Genomic DNA, 21684 nt, shown 5'->3' on the forward strand with positions numbered 1-21684 from the left:
ATTTTCATTTTGTCAGAGATTAAATCTAGCCTTATGTCTTCCCATGTGCCTTACAGTAAACCATAGCTGAAAATTCAAGTCTTCATTTGAAGAAAATCCCTGTGTCCTCCACATGAGGCTGTGTCCTCCACAGCTTATTCAGACACACTTTCAGACTGGATTTAACAAAAAGCTCCACACTAGAAAAAAAAAATCGTCCAAAAACAGCTCGACCTCCACCTTGTTTACGATTGATTTGGGTTTGAATCAGCAGGTGCCGTTCTTGTGATGACGTAGCAACTATATGCCCGCAGCTGATGGCTGAAATAGAGCACAGCTGTTGTTTATCCTTCACCTGCTCACATACCATTGACTTTTATTGTTCAGGATTTTTTTTAAATATCATTTCATCATTTTTAGTGATTGTTTGTGCACATTTTTTGGTGTCGCCTCCACTTTAAACATGTCAACCTTTGTTCTCAGTAAATACATTTCTAAAGGTGTTATTGATGTGAAATTTATACCACGTGTTGGTAAGAACCCAAGTCATCCATATATGCAAAGAAACCAAAGTTATGTTGTTGTTGCTTTTTTGGGTCTAAGGGTCGCAGAGTTTGTGAGATGACCCCAAACTCTGAATTCAAGCCACAGTTCACATTGAAGACAGTGAAGCATGGTGGTGCAAGCATCATGATATGGGCATTTTTCTCCTACTATGGTGTTGGGCCTATATATCACATACCAGGTATCATGGATCAGTTTGGATATGTCAAAATACTTGAAGAGGTCATGTTGCCTTATGCTGAAGAGGACATGCCCTTGAAATGGTTGTTTAAACAAGACAATGACCCCAAGCACACTAGTAAACAAGCTAAATCTTGGTTCCAAACCAACAAAATTAATGCCTCGCAGATGTGAAGAAATCATGAAAAACTGTGGTTATACAACTAAATACTAGTTTAGTGATTCACAGGATTGCTAAAAAAGCAGTTTGAACATAATAGTTTTGAGTTTGTAGCGTCAACAGCAGATGCTACTATTATTGTGAACACCCCCTTTTCTACTTTTTTTACTAATAGCCCAATTTCATAGCCTTAAGAGTGTGCATATCATGAATGTTTGGTCTTGTTGGATTTGTGAGAATCTACTGAATCTACTGGTACCTTGTTTCCCATGTAACAATAAGAAATATACTCAAAACCTGGATTAATCTTTTTAGTCACATAGCACTACTATTATTCTGAACACTACTGTATATATGCAGCAGAAGGAGAAAAAAAAAAATGTTCTTTAGAATCCCATGAATTGTAATCCGTAATATTAGTGATAATCTGGTCAGCTACCATTTTCATCAGGTGACCATGTATTTCCAAGTGAAGTTTTTTTTGCATGAGACAGTGTCAGGAGTGTTTGACTGGACAGTTTGAAAGGTGATTGCAAAACGCAGTGAGAAACAGAAACACTGTTTTCAAGTACAGAGGACCGTTAATTCCTATACCCACAACTTCACGTGTATTGATGAACTGCTTCCTCCATATGAACACAGAAATTATAAACTACAACTGTTACTTTGATGGCTGGAAAAGTAAGTTTTTAGTGATTGTTTGTGCACATTTTTTGGTGTCGCCTCCACTTTAAACATGTCAACCTTTGTTCTCAGTAAATACATTTCTAAAGGTGTTATTGATGTGAAAGTTATACCACGTGTTGGTAAGAACCCAAGTCATCCATATATGCAAAGAAACCAAAGTTATGTGTAATAAAATGGAATGACAGAGGGGCAAGTATTGAACACGCTCACTGAAATGTATTTAATCCTTCATACAAAAGCCTTTGTTGGTAATAACAAATGTACAGAGAAACTAACTGCATGCATTGCTCAGGTGTGATTTTGTCCCATTCTTCTACACAAACAGTCTTCAAATCTTGAAGGTTCTCTGGATCTCTTCTATGAACTCTGGTCTTTAGTTCTTTTCATAGATTGTCTTTTGGACCATTCTAACAGCTTTATTTTCATTCTCTCAACCAGTTGAGAGTTTCCTTGTCTGTGTTTGAGATCATTATTTTGCTGAAATGCCCACCCTCATTTCATCTTCAACATCCTGCTAGATGACAGCATATTTTTTTTTATCAAAAATGTCTTGGTACATTTTTCCATTCATCCTTCCTTCAATTATATGAAGTTTGTCAGTGCTGTATGCTGAAAAACAGCCCCAAACCATGATGTTCCCACCTCCAAACTTCACTGTTGGTATGGTGTTTTTGGGGTGATGTGCAGTGCCATTTGACCTCCAAACATGGTGTGTACTTTGACATCCAAAGAGTTCAATTTTGATCCCATCTGACCAGACTATATTCTTTCAGTATTTCACAGGCTTGTCTAACTGTTGTGCAGCAAACTTTAAACGAGTGTCAACATGCTTTTTCTTCAGCAATGGAGTGTTGTGTGGTGAGCATGCAGACAGACCATGGCAGTTGAGTGCATTACTTATGGTTTTCTTTGAAGCAGTTGTACCTGCTAATTCCAGGTCTTTCTGAAGCTCTCCACAAGTGGTTCTTGGCTCTTGGACAACTCTTCTGATCATTCTTTTCACTCCTCTGTCAGAAATCTTGTGAGTAGCACCTCATCATTGCTAGTTTATGGTAAAATAATGTTCTTTCCACTTCGAGATTATGGCCCCACAGTGCTCAATGGAACATTCAGAAGTTTAGAGGTCTTTCTGTAACCAGTGCTACCAGTATGTTTTGCAATAATAAGGTTGTGAAGATCTTGAGAGCGCTCTTTGCTTTTACCCATCATGAGATGTTTTTTCTGTGACACCTTGGTAATTAGACACCTTTTTATAGGCCAGCAATTGGGACTGAACCAGCTGATATTAATTTGCAATGACTAGGGGCAGGACTGTTTTGTAATTACTGCGAAATTTAAGCTGGTGTCTTGACTTTCCATGTCTTTTAGCACGTCCATTTCTTCATGTGTTCAATACTTTTTCCTGTGTCATTTCACATTACCATACAATTCATTTATGAATAAGAAGAACTTTATTAATCCCGAAGGAACTTGTTTAGCATCTGAATTAATTGATTTCTGCCCACTGCTCTGAAATGATTCATCAATTGCAGTGGACATTGTGGTTTGATTTCTTTGTATGTGTGTATTAGTTGGTTTGTTACGAACATCTGGTGAAAATTCCATGTCAATAGCACCTTTAAAAATATATACTGAGAAAAATGGTGACATGTTCAAAACTTAGTTTACCTGTTGTATGTCTGTAATTCCTAATAGTTAATGTGATACTTTTGTTACATTCCTTGAAATAAAGCTGAAAGTCTATACTTCAAGCACATCTTAATTGTTTTATTTCAACTCCATTGTGGTGGCATATGGAAGCAAAATTACAAACATTGTGTGACTGTCCAAACACTTATGGACCTGACTGTATTTGACAAAACCTTTGAATGACTAATTGGAGGTTATTGGGGAATCTCTGACTGAAAATGTTTCATTATTAAGATCATAAGATGATAAGTGAAGAATGCTTTGTTTTATTTTTTGCTAGCACTAATTTTTTTTTATGTAAATATATAGCTAGAGATCTACAAGACTGCTGTAGAGTTGGTGCATTATAAATTTCATCATATGTTGGGCCTTTTCACTTGTATAAAAATAATAATTTTCCTAATACTGCACTTTCACAAGATTAAATGCAAAATTGTGCACAGCATAAATAAAACAGGAAAATATTTTAAAATATCAATACATAACATCTAAACAATGATGCCAATTTACACACCCTCATTGAGTATAAGTAGACAATAACATTAGTCTGTTCTTCAAGCTCTTAATGGAGCTCAACTGGTATAACACTCCACAGCAATGTTGCACAGGAAAGGAAAATGTTTTAATGACCTGCACCAACTTCTGAGAAGAAAGAGAAGCTGTGAAATAATAGAAGAGTAGAACAAATGCGCAAAGAAAAAAAAAGATTTCCTAAAAATGCTTCACATCCACTGCTGGACACTCTGGATTTTACAGCTGGCTGCTGGCACCATGGCAACTGACCAGTTCAGGAAAGTCAGCCAAACAAATGTGTGTGTGTCTCTCTCTCTCTCTCACACACACACACACACACACACACACACACACACACACACACACACACACACACACACACACACACACACACACACAGAGAGAGAGAGAGAGAGAAATTGCACCGTATTACTTCTTAAAAGAATGCTGCATGTTTCCAACTGCGAGAAGAATTAGCTAAGGCAGATTTCCAGGCGCATAATGGCTGAGGCTGCAGGCAAGGTGTTTACTCAAGACTGCAGGGAGGCTGCAGAGAAGCCCCACATTGTGAGGAAAATGACACGGGTGGAGGAGAGTTTATGTGCTCCTGTTTGCCTGTATGGAACAGGGAATTGGGTCAGGTGTGCTAATCAAGCACGAGACTGCGAGAGCACCCGACGAGACAATAGCTCATACTCATCGGTTATGATGTTAACTGCTGGGATGAAATTCTCAACCAGCTGTGACAATTTAAACTTTTGCTTTGTTTCTCAAAGTCAAAGGTCAATTAGTGCCCATCTATTTTCTTTATATATATATATATATATATATATACATATATATATATATATATATATATATATATATATATACACACAGTATATCATGCAGCTGATGTGCTGCAATATCTTCCTCAGATTTTATGATGAAGATTCATGTAGCTCTGTTTGATAAATGAGTAGTCTTTAGAATAATAGTAGTGCTATGTGACTAAAAAGATTAATCCAGGTTTTGACTATATTTCTTATTGTTACATGGGAAACAAGGTACCAGTAGATTCAGTAGATCCTCACAAATCCAACAAGCCCAAGCATTCATGATATGCACACTCTTAAGGCTATGAAATTGGGCTATTAGTAAAAAAGTAGAAAAGGGGGTATTCACAATAATAGTAGTGTGAAATTCAGTCAGTGAGTTCGTCAATTTTGTGGAACAAACAGGTGTGAATCAGGTGTCCCCTATTTAAGGATGAAGCCAGCACCTGTTGAACATGCTTTTCTCTTTGAAAGCCTGAGGAAAATGGGACGTTCAAGACATTGTTCAGAAGAACAGCGTAGTTTGATTAAAAAGTTGATTGAAGAGGGGAAAACTTATACGCAGGCGCAAAAAATTATAGGCTGTTCATCTACAATGATCTCCGATGCCTTAAAATGGACAAAAAAAAGAGAAGCATGGAAGAAAACAGAAAACAACCATCAAAATGGATAGAAGAATAACCAGAATGGCAAAGGCTCACCCATTGATCAGCTCCAGGATGATCAAAGACAGTCTGGAGTAACCTGTAAGTGCTGTGACAGTTAGAAAATGCCTGTGTGAAGCTAATTTATTTGTAAGAATCCCCCCGCAAAGTCCCTCTGTGAAATAAAAGACATGTGCAGAAGAGGTTACAATTTGCCAAAGAACACATCAACTGGCCTAAAGAGAAATGGAGGAATATTTTGTCGACTGATGAGAGTAAAATTGTTTTTTTTGGGTCCAAGGGTCGCAGAGTTTGTGAGATGACCCCAAACTCTGAATTCAAGCCACAGTTCACAGTGAAGACAGTGAAGCATGGTGGTGCAAGCATCATGATATGGGCATTTTTCTCCTACTATGGTGTTGGGCCTATATATCACATACCAGGTATCATGGATCAGTTTGGATATGTCACAATACTTGAAGAGGTCATGTTGCCTTATGCTGAAGAGGACATGCCCTTGAAATGGTTGTTTAAACAAGACAATGACCCCAAGCACACTAGTAAACAAGCAAAATCTTGGTTCCAAACCAACAAAATTAATGCCTCGCAGATGTGAAGAAATCGTGAAAAACTGTGGTTATACAACTAAATACTAGTTTAGTGATTCACAGGATTGCTAAAAAAGCAGTTTGAACATAATAGTTTTGAGTTTGTAGCATCAACAGCAGATGCTACTATTATTGTGAACACCCCCTTTTCTACTTTTTTTACTAATAGCCCAATTTCATAGCCTTAAGAGTGTGCATATCATGAATGCTTGGTCTTGTTGGATTTGTGAGAATCTACTGAATCTACTGGTACCTTGTTTCCCATGTAACAATAAGAAATATACTCAAAACCTGGATTAATCTTTTTAGTCACATAGCACTACTATTATTCTGAACACTACTGTATATATGCAGCAGAAGGAGAAAAAAAAATATGTTCTTTAGAATCCCATGAATTGTCATCCGTAATATTAGTGATAATCTGGTCAGCTACCATTTTCATTAGGTGACCATGTATTTCCAAGTGAAGTTTTTTTGCATGAGACAGTGTCAGGAGTGTTTGACTGGACAGTTTGAAAGGTGATTGCAAACGCAGTGAGAAACAGAAACACTGTTTTCAAGTACAGAGGACCGTTAATTCCTATACCCACAACTTCACGTGTATTGATGAACTGCTTCCTCCATATGAACACAGAAATTATAAACTACAACTGTTACTTTGATGGCTGGAAAAGTAAGTTTGTAAAAAAAAAAAAAAACACCTCTCCAAAGACGGAGAGCGAGAGAGAAAATGAGACAGTGTGACTACTAATTAAACACTAGCATGGATATCAGTGGTGCTTCTTTCTTGCTGTTGTTAATTTTGAAAAAACTGGTTCAGGTGATTGTGCTGCTTTGTGGGACAACATGAGTATCCTTTAGATTCCCGTTAAGGTTGCTGAATATCATAAAACGAGCATTATGTGCTAGGCAGAGTGGGTACAAAGTCTCGTATTTCTTCCAGGTGAATTCTGGTGTGCATCAAAGATGTGTTCCATTTCCTTCTATGTTTCAAGCTTACAGAGTGAGTCTTGAGTTAGATTGAGGAGTCCTTTATGCTTCCGCATGAGAAAAGATTTCTTTGCCTCGAGTTTGCAGATGATGTTGTGATGTTTATGCAGTCAATGAGAAGTCAGGGTATCTGTGTTTGATTGTCCTGAATCAAGGTGAAGATCAACCTTCAATGATTTGCTGGAGTTTTACTATCAGAAATTCACTCACCAGCCACTTTATTAGGTGGACCTGTTCAATTACTTGTTTCCCCAAATAGCTAATCAGCCAATCACATGGCAGCAACTTAATTCAATTCAATCAATTTTTTTATATAGCCGCAAATCACAACAAACAGTTGCCCCAAGGCGCTTTATATTGTAAGGCAAGGCCATACAATAATTATGTAAAACCCCAACGGTCAAAACGACCCCCTGTGAGCAAGCACTTGGCTACAGTGGGAAGGAAAAACTCCCTTTTAACAGGAAGAAACCTCCAGCAGAACCAGGCTCAGGGAGGGGCAGTCTTCTGCTGGGACTGGTTGGGGCTGAGGGAGAGAACCAGGAAAAAGACATGCTGTGGAGGGGAGCAGAGATCGATCACTAATGATTAAATGCAGAGTGGTGCATACAGAGCAAAAAGAGAAAGAAACAGTGCATCATGGGAACCCCCCAGCAGTCTACGTCTATAGCAGCATAACTAAGGGATGGTTCAGGCTCACCTGATCCAGCCCTAACTATAAGCTTTAGCAAAAAGGAAAGTTTTAAGCCTAATCTTAAAAGTAGAGAGGGTGTCTGTCTCCCTGATCTGAATTGGGAGCTGGTTCCACAGGAGAGGAGCCTGAAAGCTGAAGGCTCTGCCTCCCATTCTACTCTTACAAACCCTAGGAACTACAAGTAAGCCTGCAGTCTGAGAGCGAAGCGCTCTATTGGGGTGATATGGTACTACGAGGTCCCTAAGATAAGATGGGACCTGATTATTCAAAACCTTATAAGTAAGAAGAAGAATTTTAAATTCTATTCTAGAATTAACAGGAAGCCAATGAAGAGAGGCCAATATGGGTGAGATATGCTCTCTCCTTCTAGTCCCCGTCAGTACTCTAGCTGCATCTAGCTCTAGGGGATGGGGAACTTAATGCATTTAGGCATCTAGGTGTGGTGAAGACGACTTGCTGAAGTTCAAGCTGAGCATCAGAATTGGAAAGAAAGTGACTTTGAACGTTGCATGGTTGTTGGTGCCAAATGGGCTGGTCTGAAATTGTCAGAAACTACTAATCTACTGTGATTTTCACACATCATCTCTAGGGTTTTACAGAGAATGGCATAAAAAGAGAAGATAAATAGTGAGAGGCTGCTGTGTGGAGGAAAATGTTTTGTTGATATCAGAGGTCAGAGGAGAATGGGCAGACTGGTTGAATGGGTGACTGTGCGATGTCATTATTTCAATATAAACCAACATCTCTGAGGCCTGCTTCTAACACTTTATTGAATATATGCCACGAAGAATTAAGGCAGTTCTGAAGGCAAAAGGGGGTCCAACCCAGTACTAGCAAGGTGTACCTTATAAAGTGGCCCCTGAGTGTATATCTTCACATTTTCAAAGTGATGAAAGTGTTTAAAGATTCACTTATCTTGGCAATTACAGTGCATCTCAAAAGTATTCACAGTGCTTCACATTTTCCACATTTCATTATGTTACAGCCTTATTTCAAAATGGAGCAAATTAATTTTTTTCCCCACAAATTCTACTCACAACACCCCATAATAACAACATGAAAAAAGTTTTTTTGATTTATCAAAAAAGTAAGAAATCACATGTAAATAGGTAATCACCTGCTTTGCTCAATACGGCAATTACAGCCTTTTGCTGACAACTTCTCCAGGTTTTGAAAAAACACAAGGGCTCACAGGAATGATACATCGGATGCCACAACTGAAGTTCAGCGATACATGACTGATCCTCCCTTGCAAAGATCGGAGGATCCTCTGGTGTACTGGAATGACCACAGCAATGTTTACCCACATTTATTCTTGTTGGCTAAACAATATTTACGTGGCCTTTACAACTGCACATGCAACTGTACCTAACTTACACACTGCTACATTACTACCTTTTAAGTTGCTTGTTTAGTACTAAAATACTCACCTTATTAGGACCGATCAGCTCAATGTGTTCCCACATTTGAGAACGGCTTCTCTTCCTGGGTGGCTCCATGTTGATCCAAAAGCAGTGATGATGATGATGACAACAACTCCGACAACAAACCCACATGTTGTTTGTTGTGACGGGTGTCTTTAAGGTGTGTTTTGGCGCGCAGAAGCTTCCTGAAGCAAGTCTCACGTCAACGACTCATCTTGCGATATAAAGCGATTCACTGAAGCAGTCACTGCTTTATATGTTCTCGCTTACGTCATTTGCTCTGCCGCAAAGCAAGCGTTAAAGCAGTGGTTCAAAGCAACTTTGAGTTTGAAGCAAGGATCAGAGATTTGGTGTCAGATTGACCCCACTACTTTCAGGTGCCTTTTAACAAATTCCAGGTGGACTGTCATGTGCCTTTTATTAAGGAGTGGCTTCCGTATGACCACTCTACCATACAGGCCTGATTGGTGGATTGCTGCAGAGATGGTTGTCCTTCCGGAAGGTTGTCCTCTCTCCACAGAGGAATACTGGAGCTCTGACAGAGTGACCACCGGGTTCTTGGTCACCTCCCTGACTAAGGCCATTCTCCCCCGATCGCTCAGTTTAGACGGGTAGCCAGGAATGGGAAGAGTCCTTCCTCCGTTTATGGATGATGGAGGCCACTGTGCTCATTGGGACATTCAAAGCAGTAGAAATGTTTCTGGACCCTTCTCCAGATTTGTGCCTCAAGACAATCCTGTCTTGGAGGTCTACAGACAATTCCTGTGACTTCATGCTTGAACTGTGCTCTGACATACACTGTCAACTGTGGGACCTTATATGTGGACAGGTGTGTGTCTTTCCAAATCATGTCCAATCAACTGAATTTACCCCAGGTAGACACCAATGAAGCTGTAGAAACAACTAAAGGATGATCAGTGGAAACAGGATGCACACAAGCTCAATTATGAGTTTCATGGCAAAGGCTGTGAATACTTATGTATACGTGATTTCTTAGTTTTTTATTTTGAATAAATTTTCAAAAATCTCAAAAAAACTTTTTTCACATTGTCATTATGGGGTATTGTGTGTAGAATTTTGGGGGAAAATGAATTTGCTCCATTTTTGAAGGCTGTAACATAACAAAATGTGGAAAAAAGTGAAGCACGGTGAATGCTTTCCAGATGCACAGTGCATTTCTGGATCATTAACCTCTGAGATCAAAAGATGCATGGGAAGTTCTGAAGTGTTGAGGTCACATCTTTTGTGTGTTTGGTGATGCTGATACCCATGCAGGAGAGATGCAAGCCTTTTGGGTGCTGGTGCTTCCAGTTATATTGTCTGGTTGGGAAACTAACCAGTGACCTAAGAGACGCTTTTGGCAATGCTGGAATGACTTTGTGTCAATCAAACAGCTACAAAAGGAGACACGGATAAGGCGCTCTATTTGCATTGTGAAAAACTGTCAGCTCTGACATTCTGGCCATGTGGAACTTTGATCCAACACAGAAGAGAACGTCAGCAACTGAAAAAGCCAAGAAGATCACCACATATCGCATGGCTGTGGCAGCTTCTGCAGATGGCTACCTTCGAGAGGTCAGATGGACCTGTAATCTGTCCAGGTGGTTGCCAATCAGGACGCAAGACTGTTCCACAGTGTACTGTACATGGCAACGCGTGGTGCCAGTGCTTAAAATAAAACGTGAAATGCACTCTGCCTCTCAGTGGAGTGCATATTGGCTCAGTGGGTGTGTCTGACAAATCAAGCAGGAGTCCAGCTGTGATTGCAGCAGTAATCAGGATGAAAAAGAAGTAATAGAAATAAATAGGAATGGAATTTTAAATTGCAGTGCAGAGACATCGTGCTGTGTCCTCTGGGTGGAGCAAGACTTCATAATTTCATATAATGCCCATATCTGGGTATGTGATAGCATCATTAAAACGTGTCCGCATGCATAATCTGCACTGCTGAACTCTGACAGAGTGTCACCATTTGACACTTCAGAACAAGCACATGCTGGGAGGACAGGATGTCTCTTTGAACACTGCAGGGATTTCTTCAGCATCGCTCCAGTTGACATAACTAGTGACTGGTACAGAGTACATACCGTGCATATGACTTCCACAGTCTGGTGACACAATCTGCGCAACCTGACAGACTGCCACAAATTATGCTCTCTGTTCAGTCACTTTCTTCTGTCTCCATCCTGTGTTTCCAACTGCTTCCCTTCGCTCCTCCGGTGTTGATACACCACGCTCAGTTGCTGGCTAATTACCCATGTTGCTCTAGGTGGGGGAGATGAGGGGAGAGCCTCAAGTGGAAGTGGCAGCCGTCTGCACCACTCTGCAAACCAAGGACCTGCACCCCCCCACCACCACCAACACCACCACCACCATTCCCCCTGGTATCAAACGCTGATATTAGTAATGTCACTCTGCAGTCTCAGACCCATTAAAGAGTGGTAGCAGGGTATATACTGTAATATCACAGCAGGATGAAGTCCTCTTGGGTAATACTGGAATTATGCTGCATACTATAGTATTTCCATTTCTGAGTAAAGCTGCTTTGGTGGCAGAAACAGTCAGTGCACTTGCCTTCTAAAGAGAAGGTTGCAAGCTCAAGGCCACCATGTATATCTGGAGTTGCATCAAGAAGAGCAATTGTGTAAAATCACCAAGTGGATCCATAAAAGATCTACAGTACTGTGGTGACTTCAACAAATGGTGACAAACCAAAGGAAGACAAAAGTCCAATTACTAAGCACATGTAAACACTCTCAAATCATTCCATAAATCTTTGAATTTGTGTTGTGAGTTACTTTTTTGCCAAATTTCCAGCAAACATTTAATTTCTTGGGCAGAATGGAGAGATTATTTCACTATTCTACATAGTAATTACCTCACATTTTAAATGCCTTTCCGTTTTTTCTTTTCTTTTTGATTCAGTTTGCTTTCATACCATGTGTAAACTGGACCAGACTTGGGTGCTCAGAAAGGGAGTCGGACTGGAATCATGGACTGAACTCCGACATTCATGCTGGTGTACCGTGCAAGGTGGACAAGATGAGGCCCTCAGAAGAGGCAGCGCTGGCCCCGGCTCCGCTGAAGACAGCATGGGCAGGAAGTGCAGCAGAAAAGCATAAGCTGTAACTTCAGCTTTCAGTGGTCTCCTAAAGCACAGAACCCCAACAGGAGCCAAAGATGGGCAAGTTGTAGCCTGGGTGCAGATGACTTAAGTTGTTCCCCTGAAGACAGCGTGCAGTTCTGTTCGCAGAGGAAACAGCTCCCCTAAAGCGCTGAAGCAGTTTAAACAGGGTGCTCTACGAAATGTGTGCAAAATGAAAGGGTATGAGGAAGTCAAGTAAGCTGTCAGCTGATGTGGGCTGAGCTCCAATTTGTGGTCTGCACGAACTAACGTGATGCTCAATCTGAGTTTGCAGATATTATCCTGGTATAACTATAATTTAATGTTAAAACTGCTCATTTTGTAATTCTGTGACATGTCACCAAAGTACATATCTGGACCCCTACTGGCTGTGGGAGAGAGGTGCAAGAGTAGCCAGTAAACCAGCGTGTCTGGTATTTATATTTATATTTGCAAACTTTGTTTTTACTTTCATTTTTGATACTCTGTGTGCTTCTTACCCTGTGTGCTGCTATACAATGCTGCTGAAACCTCAATTTCCCAGAGGGAGCCTTCCCAAAGGATCAATAACGTTCTATTTAATCTAATCTAATCTAATCTAATCAACCAGTTGTCTCTGAAGGGAAAGGGGTGTGGCAACCAGCAGCTCCTTTCCGTTTAAAGCAACAGGCGGTTTTTACTTCAAGACCTTTTAAATTAGATATTTTTATGAATCACTTTGCTGTTTGTTGTTTGGCTACAAATTTTAATCTAATAAATCCCTTCGGCTGCTCCCTTGTTTGCACTCGGGGTCGCCACAGCAAATCCAAGGTGGATCTGCATGTTGAATTGGCACAGGTTTTACGCCGGATGCCCTTCCTGACGCAACTCCACATTACATGGAGAAATGTGGCGGGGGTGGGATTTGAACCCGGATCCTTCTGCACTGAAACCAAGTGCATTAACTGAATAACTGAATAATTTTAGCAATCCGTGTCTCTCATGTTTTGATGCTTACAGAAAAACAAAACTTTTTCTTCCTCTTTGTTCAGAGGCACAAGGAAGCTCAATAGAACATCAACCTGAGAGAGAAACCAGAATCTTACTGTGAAGAAAACACTGTCACTTGGCTGAAGGTTGTGTGAAAATAAAAGAATTGGCACAAAAACAAAAAAGAAGACAGCAAGGGAGTCATCCAAAGCGCCGACTCGACAAAGCCACCACAGAGCAGAAGCATCGCCAATTAGAGGCAATTATGTGATGCAAACAAACAGTTCGACTCCCATTGTTTCTCTGCCCACGGCGAGGCGAAGCTATCAGAGACAAAGATGAACTTATCAACAATCCTGCCCCCATGAGAAATTCAGAAGCCATTCAGTGACATCAAGGAGCCTATTCCAAAGCCTGGGTGGGAAAACAAAAACTGGGAAATGTAAATAGATACAAGCCTGAGGGAATCTGTGAGAGCACAAACCCCAGCATCAATCCATCAATGTAACAGCATGTGTGAAAATAACAGTTCCCATGTTAAATTTCAAAATAATGGCAGAAAAGGGATTTAAGCATGTTTTGCATATTCCATAAACTGGCCAGCTGAAGAAAATACAGTAAAAAAAAAATAATAATAATGGAAGATGCAAGCAAAAGATTTCTATGTTTTTATATTTATATTTTATATGATTTTATAAGTTTTTTTTTTCCCTCTAATGCCGCGTTCACACCTGGCGCGATCAGACGCTACAAATTCGCAGGGGTCGCGTGGCAACGGACGCGCCTCCTTCGCCCGGTGTGTCGCTCTGCTTTTGCTGCGAAAATTCGCATCGGTGCGTCATGAAATAGGAGGAGCTTCCATTCCGCTCGCCGGCTCCGGCTGTCAGTCAAGTTAACATGATGGACCTTGATCACACGGAGCGAGTTGTTGTGGAAAGCTGACAAACGTCATGAGACGTTCCCAATTCAGGGAGTATCATTATTTGCTGCAGGAGCTGCATCTGGATGATGACAGCTTTCAGCGGTCCTTCCACCTCTGCGGGACCCAGTTTGAGGACCTCCTGTCCCATTCACGTGCACACATGTAAACAATTAAAAAAAAAAAGAAACTCTGCTGCCCTCTAAGGAGCTGCTCCTTGCTCTTCTCTCAAAAACTCTTTCATAATTGTGTTTAGAAACCAGTCACCATTTGCTTTATTATACATCTGTGTAGTTAATTAATAAAATATTCACCACAGACGATTCGCTTGCGCGCGCACGTAAGAAAAAATAAAAGAAACTCCACTGCTTGCTGTGGGGCTGCTCCTCGCTCTTTCCCAAAAAACTCTGTCATAACTGTGTTTAGAAACCAGTCACCATTTGCTTTTTTATACATCTGTGTAGTTAATAAGGAAAATAATCTCCATGGATGATTCGCTCGCGCTCGCACGTACATTAAAAAGAAAAAGAATCTCTGCTCCCGCTGCTGCGGGGCTGCTGCTCACTCCAAAAAGTCTGGCATAATTGTGAAATAAAGGACAAAAGAGACATAAGTCCTGCTCACAGGCTGCTACCAGATACAGACCAGTTCACATCTTCAGTCAAACTCCAGACATCTCCACGTCACTACATATTCAGTCCCTGATTGGTCATCGTGGTGCGACGAGACGAAAAATTTCTGATTTTTCAACTTGGGGAGGAGGGCAACGCGACGTGATGTGACGGAATATCGCGCCACAAACGCGCCAATCGCTCAAAATCGCTTTACTCGCGTCGCTTCACTCGCGTCCATCGCGTCGCGCTGCGTGACTTGGTGCCAAAACGCGTCGTTCCATAGGGATTACATGGTAACCTGTCGCTGCTGTCGCTCACGTCGCGCCCGGTGTGAACGCAGCATAAGGGTCTGATTTATTAAAGCTTTGCATATACAAAAATATGTGCAATCTTCATATTACTCACAAAGAAATGAGCAGCCTGATCTTCTAAAAGAGAACATGCAAATAGGTTGGTTTAGTATGTGTCATGTTATTTATCAATCCCAAAAGTAATGTACAATGCTAATGATTGCATCTGTATTTTGCACAATTTAAAACATGGTGCTAACTCTGTTGCAGGATTGCAGAGATGCATACATCTGATTCAGCATTGCTTCTTGTGAGCTGTTTGGGGTATCCATTTCTTGATTTTCATTCAATTATCTTGAACACAGAAAACAGTGATTCAACATTAAGTTATAATAAAAGGAAACTAATCATTCACAGCTTAAAAAAAATTAAATGTGACATTTATCGTGTTCCATTTCACCTTTTTTTTTTTTGCCAGTGTTACATTTCTATCAGGCTTTTTCTTTTTCTCCTCAGTGTGTGCATCTGTCCAGTGCCATGCACAGGGACTGAAACAGCAGATCAGCGCCAGTGCTATGGACAGCCCCACCTACAAATAAAATTTACACAAATCTATATGATTCTCACTATATATTTCACATCCTCTCCATTTATGTGAACACAAAGACAATAATTTAGCACTGAGTTCAGCACCCATGCAGTTAAAGGCACCCTAGACAGTTTAGACAATAATAACAATAAATAAATGTATTCACAACATCCTAGCTTTCTACAGTATAAAGACACAAGGCATCTACACAAAGTCTATTTACAGAAGGGAGAGAGAAAATGGCTTGATTCGCTGGGCTCCACATAAAGGCATTACAAAAATATCCCTCTCCCTCTCACCCCATGCAGGGTGGTATGGGTGTTCCTCAAGCTCCGGTCCTCTACCAGAGGCCTGGAAGTTTGAGGGTATGGCACAGAATCCTGTTCCTAGGACTTTTGGACAGAGACTGCTGATATTGTGCCTGAAATCTGCTGCTGTCACTCTTCCACTGTGGGGATTACAACTCCTATTACCACTCTGACCACTTTGGACTTTACCTTCCACATCTGCTCCAGTTACTCCTTCAGTCCTTGGCACTTCTCTATTTTCTCATGCTCCTTCTTTCTGATGTTGCTGTCAGCTGGGATTGCCACATCGATTACAACTGCGGTTTTCTCTCCCTTGTCAACCACCACTGTGTCTGGTTGGTTGGCCAGCAGCAGCTTGTCTGTCTGGCATTTGAAGTCCCACAGGACCTTAGCTCTGTTGTTCTCAACCACCTTTGGTGTTGTCTCCCATCAGGACCTGGGGACTTCTAATCCGTATGTGGCACAGATGTTCCTGTATAAGATTCCGGACACTTGGTTGTGCCTCTCAGTGTACGCTGTCCCAACTTGCATCTTTCATCCTGCAACTATGTGCTGGACTGTCTCTAGGGCACATTTTCAGAGCCTACAACTTGGGTCCTTTCAGCTGTGGTTGAGTTCTGCCTCTATGGATCTGGTGCTCATGGCTTGCTCTTGTGCTATCCTTTAGGCTGGCCTTTTCTAACTACCGCTAGGACTTCTTGAGGTCAGTCACTTCCTCTATCTGTTAATGGTACATCCCATGGAGGGGCTTGGTCTTCCAATGACATCTCCTCCTCCCATTCCTTATAACTGTCTGTTTTCAGCTGCCTGAGGCATTGTTGTAGCAGGTGATCTCAGGGGGCAATCTTTCTGATGTATTCATGGATGCTCCTCATCTCATCCTGAATTGTTGCTCTGACACTCACTAATCCTCATTCTCTTTCCTTCTGTTGCTCATAAAGCCTCAGAGTGCTGGACTTTTGGTGGAAATCTCAGTGCACCTCCTGTGGCCAACTAATTATCCCAGCTGGGTATCTGATGACTGGTAGAGCGTATGTATTGCTGGTCCAGATCTTATTCCTACCATCGCGCCGGCTTCACAGCACCTGTCTTACCTTCTGGATGTATTTGGTTGTGGCTGATCTTTTTGCATCTTCATCATAGTTCCAATTGGCTTGTGGGATTCCCAGGTATTTGTATTTGTCCTGTATGTCTGCTATCCTGCCTTCTGGCAACTCCACTCCCTCAGTCTGGATCACCTTCCCTCCCTTTTGTTGTACTGCCTTGGTGCATGCTCTCTTCTGCTCCCCTACCCTTCTATTTCTTCAGGTGCTGCATCACGGAGCTGATTATCATTACCTAATCCAGTACTCATCACAAACTGCAAAAAAGCCCCAGTTCATTCACTTCAGAATTTGCCAGAAACTTAGTTTTTACTTTGTGGTACCTGGTCTCTCTGTCTTTCTCAATTTACTTACTTCGTGTACTTTGACCTCGTTTTTGTTGTGTTTTGTCTCCAGCGTCACCAGCCACCTGTCAGCTCCATGGGTGGCCACCTGGGTTCGGTTACCTGTCTCAACTCTTGTTTTTGTCCAGCTTATGCCTCCTGCAACTGGTGCCTTCTGCCCATTTCAAACGCCCCTGTATAATCATTACAATAAATTGTTACTTTGTTTCCTTCACTCAGCTCCCAGCTTTTTGGGTCCTAATTTGGTTTTTGATTGACTCGGCCGTAACATCTTTTCCACCATTTGGCGACACTTATCCAGTCCGAATGACATCCCAATCTCGCTGTAGATCCTGGTGAGGTGGATCATTGAGACAATGTCTCACTCACTCTTGGCATACAGCTTGATGTCATCCATGTACAGGAGGTGGCTGATGGTTGCTCCACTTCTGAATTGATATCTGTAATTGTTCTTTGTGATGCGTTGACTGAGGAGGTTGAGGTCTATGCAGAACAGCAACAAGGACAGTGCATCACCTTGGTATATTCCACACTTAATGGTGACTTGTGCAAACTGGCATAGCAGCTGGATAGTGTAGAGGTAGAATTGGTGCCTCTGGAACAACAGATTGTGGGTTCAAATGCTGGGCAAGACATAGATCCAGTAAGGATCCCCAGGCTAGACCCCCCATTGTACTCACCCATCCTACCTCGGAACATGAGTAAGAGACATATCAATAAAGCCATGCCAACTCAGACATTGCCCAGGTTAAAAAGGTCTGCATCAGTTGAAAAGCTGAAGAGTTGGAGTGCTACTTGGAACCCATTCTGTTTTAAGATGGTGCTCTTTGGTAGAGGGCTAGTACAGATAAAGTCTTGAAAAGATACCAAGGCACTCATCTAATAAAAAAGTTAAAATGCCTTTATTTTATGGGCAAATCATAATTAAAAAATGCACTTCTTCAACGCGTTTCGGCTAGAAGCCTTCATCAGGAAGTGAACACTCATTCGGAGACAAGTCTTAATTAAAAACCTCAAAATAGGTGGGTCATCAGGTGTGAACAACTGGATCATCACTTAACCAATGAGAACAAAGTCAGATAAAGGGTATTCAAAGCTGGAAAAAATAAATAAATAAATAAATAAATAAATAAATAAATAAAGTTGCCAACAATGGGCCTAGTGTCTGCCCAGCAGGCAGACACTAGGCCCACTGATCCAGTTCATTTTTTAATTATGATTTGCCCATAAAATAAAGGCATTTTAACTTTTTTATTAGATGAGTGCCTTGGTATCTTTTCAAGACTTGGTCTGCATCAGTTGTTGAGGAACCAGGACACACTGATGGGAAATGGACTACTGGAAGAAGACATGGACAAAGACTGACCACATGGAACTGATGGAGTGCTTATATATCTTACCGGCTTCTCCCTTGTTTTTCACTCAGGGTTGCAAGAGCAAATCCAAGGTGGATCTGCATGTTGAATTGGCACAAGTTTTATGCCGGATGCCCTTCCTGACACAACTCCACATTATGCAATGGGCAGGGTGGGGTTTGAACTGGGAACCATCTGCACAATTCAGTGGGAAGGTGTGGCTTTTGTTTCAATTTACACTCCTATCCTCAGTTATCTTTCTGGCATGGACCTTGATCTTCAGTTCATCCCACAGATTTTCCAGGGATTCAAGTCAAAGCTTTATGCAGACCAGCCAATAACATTCACTTTGGTCTTCTTGATGTAGTTCTTCACCAGAGCAACTTGTCAGCTGATGGATGTTGTAGGATGTTCAGAAATGCTGTGTTGAAAATTCTTTCTTCTTTTAAAAACGTACATGGGAAAATTTGGAAGAAAATGTTCAATTTCATGAGAGGGGCTAATAATTTTGTCCTCATCTGTATATATACCCAGATATATCTATGCCTGCACACACACACACACACACACACACACACACACACACACACACACACACACACACACACACACACACACACACACACACACACACACACACACACACACACACACACACGTGCTGTGAGTTAGAACTACAATTTTTAAAGATTTCTGATTGGCCTTCCAGGTGGAGGCTGACTGCAGGGATACAATACTCCGTGACACCAATTAGTGGGGTAAATAATGGCGCAACCAGCAGCAGCAGGCCCACTGCAGCATATTTCCCACCTCCCTGATCTCCCAGGTCTGTGCTTATCAAAGCGGCTTTTCTTCACTGGATGTAACGTATGATCAAAGTGCATATCCAACTCATCAATGCCCTTAAGGCTTCCCTGCAGGAGTGGCTCACGCTCAATAACAAGCGCGCTTTATTATCAGCTTATCTGTTCAGACTTCACACCGCACACTTGGCAGAAAAAAAAAAAAATCAACAGAAAATCTTACTTTTTCCTGATCACAAACACTTCTTGAAAAACAGAGCATCAAAAAAGAAAAGAAAGAAATCAGGACTGACTTGGGCCTGTCTGCACCGTGCCACTGTGAGAATCAATAATCATCTATTTTTAGACACAAACTGTCCTGTCTTGTGTGTGAATGCGTGTTGGTGATGACCAGTGACAAGCGCGTTATCACTCTGGAGTCGGTGAACTGCAGCGGGAAGGAGGTGCATAAACTGAAACGACGCTGTTAAAGTCTTCAGGCTGAACTGGCACTCTACAGGAAGGAGAGAGATCTTATCTGTGCACAGCAAAAGGTGATTGAAAAGAGTGTGTGGGCAGCGGCGCTCCAGCCGAGCTGCTGATCATTAGCGAGGAAAACAAATGAATGTGAGAACTGCGCTGCAGACGGACAATGAGCGATAGACAGTAATAACCTTAAGAAGAGATCGTTTTGACCATCAGCACTTTCAAAATGTCTGATTCCTGCACAAATGGCCAAAAGACAACATAATCAATAGAGGGAGCATCATCAAACAAAAATATAGAGTGCACAGTGGCAGCAGCAGTTCTGCCCTTAGCTTTAAAATAAAGGGAAAATAGAGAAGAAGAAGAAGAAGAAGAAGAAGAAGAAATCAGGACTGTGTTTATTAAACACCTTAAGGCTAAAGGTAGCACCCTTAAAAATAATAATAATTGCCTAAATATATATATCACCATTCAAAGCAGCCTGTACTATGTGTGTGTATGTGCGTATGATGAGTTAAGACCATATTCAACACCATATTTAATTGGAGCCCCCACCTACTTATGTCTAAGAAAAGCTGAGACAACTCAACCGCAAAGCTGTACAACACACACACCAGCCCGGTCTCACATGTTTGTGGGTAAAATTATAATTTCTCTATGTTGATTACAGACCCCGCAGTGGGTTTGCAATCAACCGCTTCTGTAATGACTCCGCTTTGAAGCTTGAACCAACAAAGCAGTGCTCCAATCCGCTGCTTCATTGGTTCTTTGCTTCGATGCTTTCCAGAAGCGGAAAGTCCGCTTCTTAACCCCTCTCAAAGCCATTTAAATATGTCAATCATGAGTAGGGATGGGTATCGAGAACCGGTTCCTTTGGAGTATCGTTAAGAAATGATTCGATCCACCGACATTAATAAGCTTTGTGCTTAACGATTCTATTATCGGTCCTTCAAAGTGGCCGTTGTTTTGGGGGGTGTTTGTCAGGAAAATGATCATTTCTCTACATTGATTACAGACCCTGCAGCGGGTCCTTAATCAACTTTCTGCAGCGCGGCTTTGCTTTGAACCTTGAACCAATTGAAGCATGGTTCGCAGATTGAAGCAATGCTTCGATCTATTGCTTCGTTTATTCTTTCTTTCTTTCGCTTAATTTCTCCCGCTAAAACCCTAAAGAGCATACGTCTGTGAGTATTATTACCTTTTCTATGTTAACCAACCTGTTATGGTCTTCTAAACTGTTGATGATGTATTTTATAACTTAAAAACGGAGCGATGCTAACGCCTTAGCATGTCTATGGCATTTTCAATGTTAAAGTTAGCATTAAGCAGTTGCAGCTGTCATCACGTTCGGGTGCATTTGTTTTAAATTGTAATTTCTAAATTTATTTTGTTTATATATTAATATCTAATGATTATTATATACAATTTTAGAGAAAGAGACAAAAAGAACCTGAATAGAAACACAAAAGAAATAAAAAAGCAAACTAACATGAACCATAAATAAATAAATAAATACATACAGAAATAAATAAATGTTTCCTGTGAACACCTAGTGACTCTTACACCTCCATTTCATCCCTGTCTTATTTAAGTTTAATGACATTTTGTTTCGGTCAAACCATATTTTCAATATGTTAATTTCTTCAGTGATTTCCTCCAGAACTATCTGCCAAGCTAGAAAACTGCTGCATCCTAGTAAGAGCAGAATACTACTGGAATGAATTTGAATAAGGAAAGTTGTTTTTTTTTCTCACCTACATGGATGCTGCACTCACAGCAGATTATCGTCTGGAGTAGTCCCAGATTGCATTTCAGAGCTTCTAGAATTGAAAAATTTTCCTGCAGGTGGTGTTG

The 21684-nt window shown here is 41.1% G+C and overlaps 1 protein-coding gene and 1 long non-coding RNA gene across 2 annotated transcripts in view; one reads left to right on the top strand and one right to left on the bottom strand.

The window, feature by feature from the left end:
• LOC117527670 (alpha-1,6-mannosylglycoprotein 6-beta-N-acetylglucosaminyltransferase B) overlaps positions 1-21684 on the bottom strand; it is a 275993-nt gene that overhangs the window by 116024 nt on the left and 138285 nt on the right.
• Positions 1867-18878, top strand: LOC117527671. Its single transcript, XR_004565586.1, has 3 exons — positions 1867-1962; positions 10259-10265; positions 18867-18878. It is a non-coding gene; the product is annotated as an uncharacterized LOC117527671 (long non-coding RNA).

This window comes from Thalassophryne amazonica, chromosome 16, assembly GCF_902500255.1.
Source record: "Thalassophryne amazonica chromosome 16, fThaAma1.1, whole genome shotgun sequence".
Classification (NCBI taxonomy): Eukaryota; Metazoa; Chordata; class Actinopteri; order Batrachoidiformes; family Batrachoididae; genus Thalassophryne; species Thalassophryne amazonica.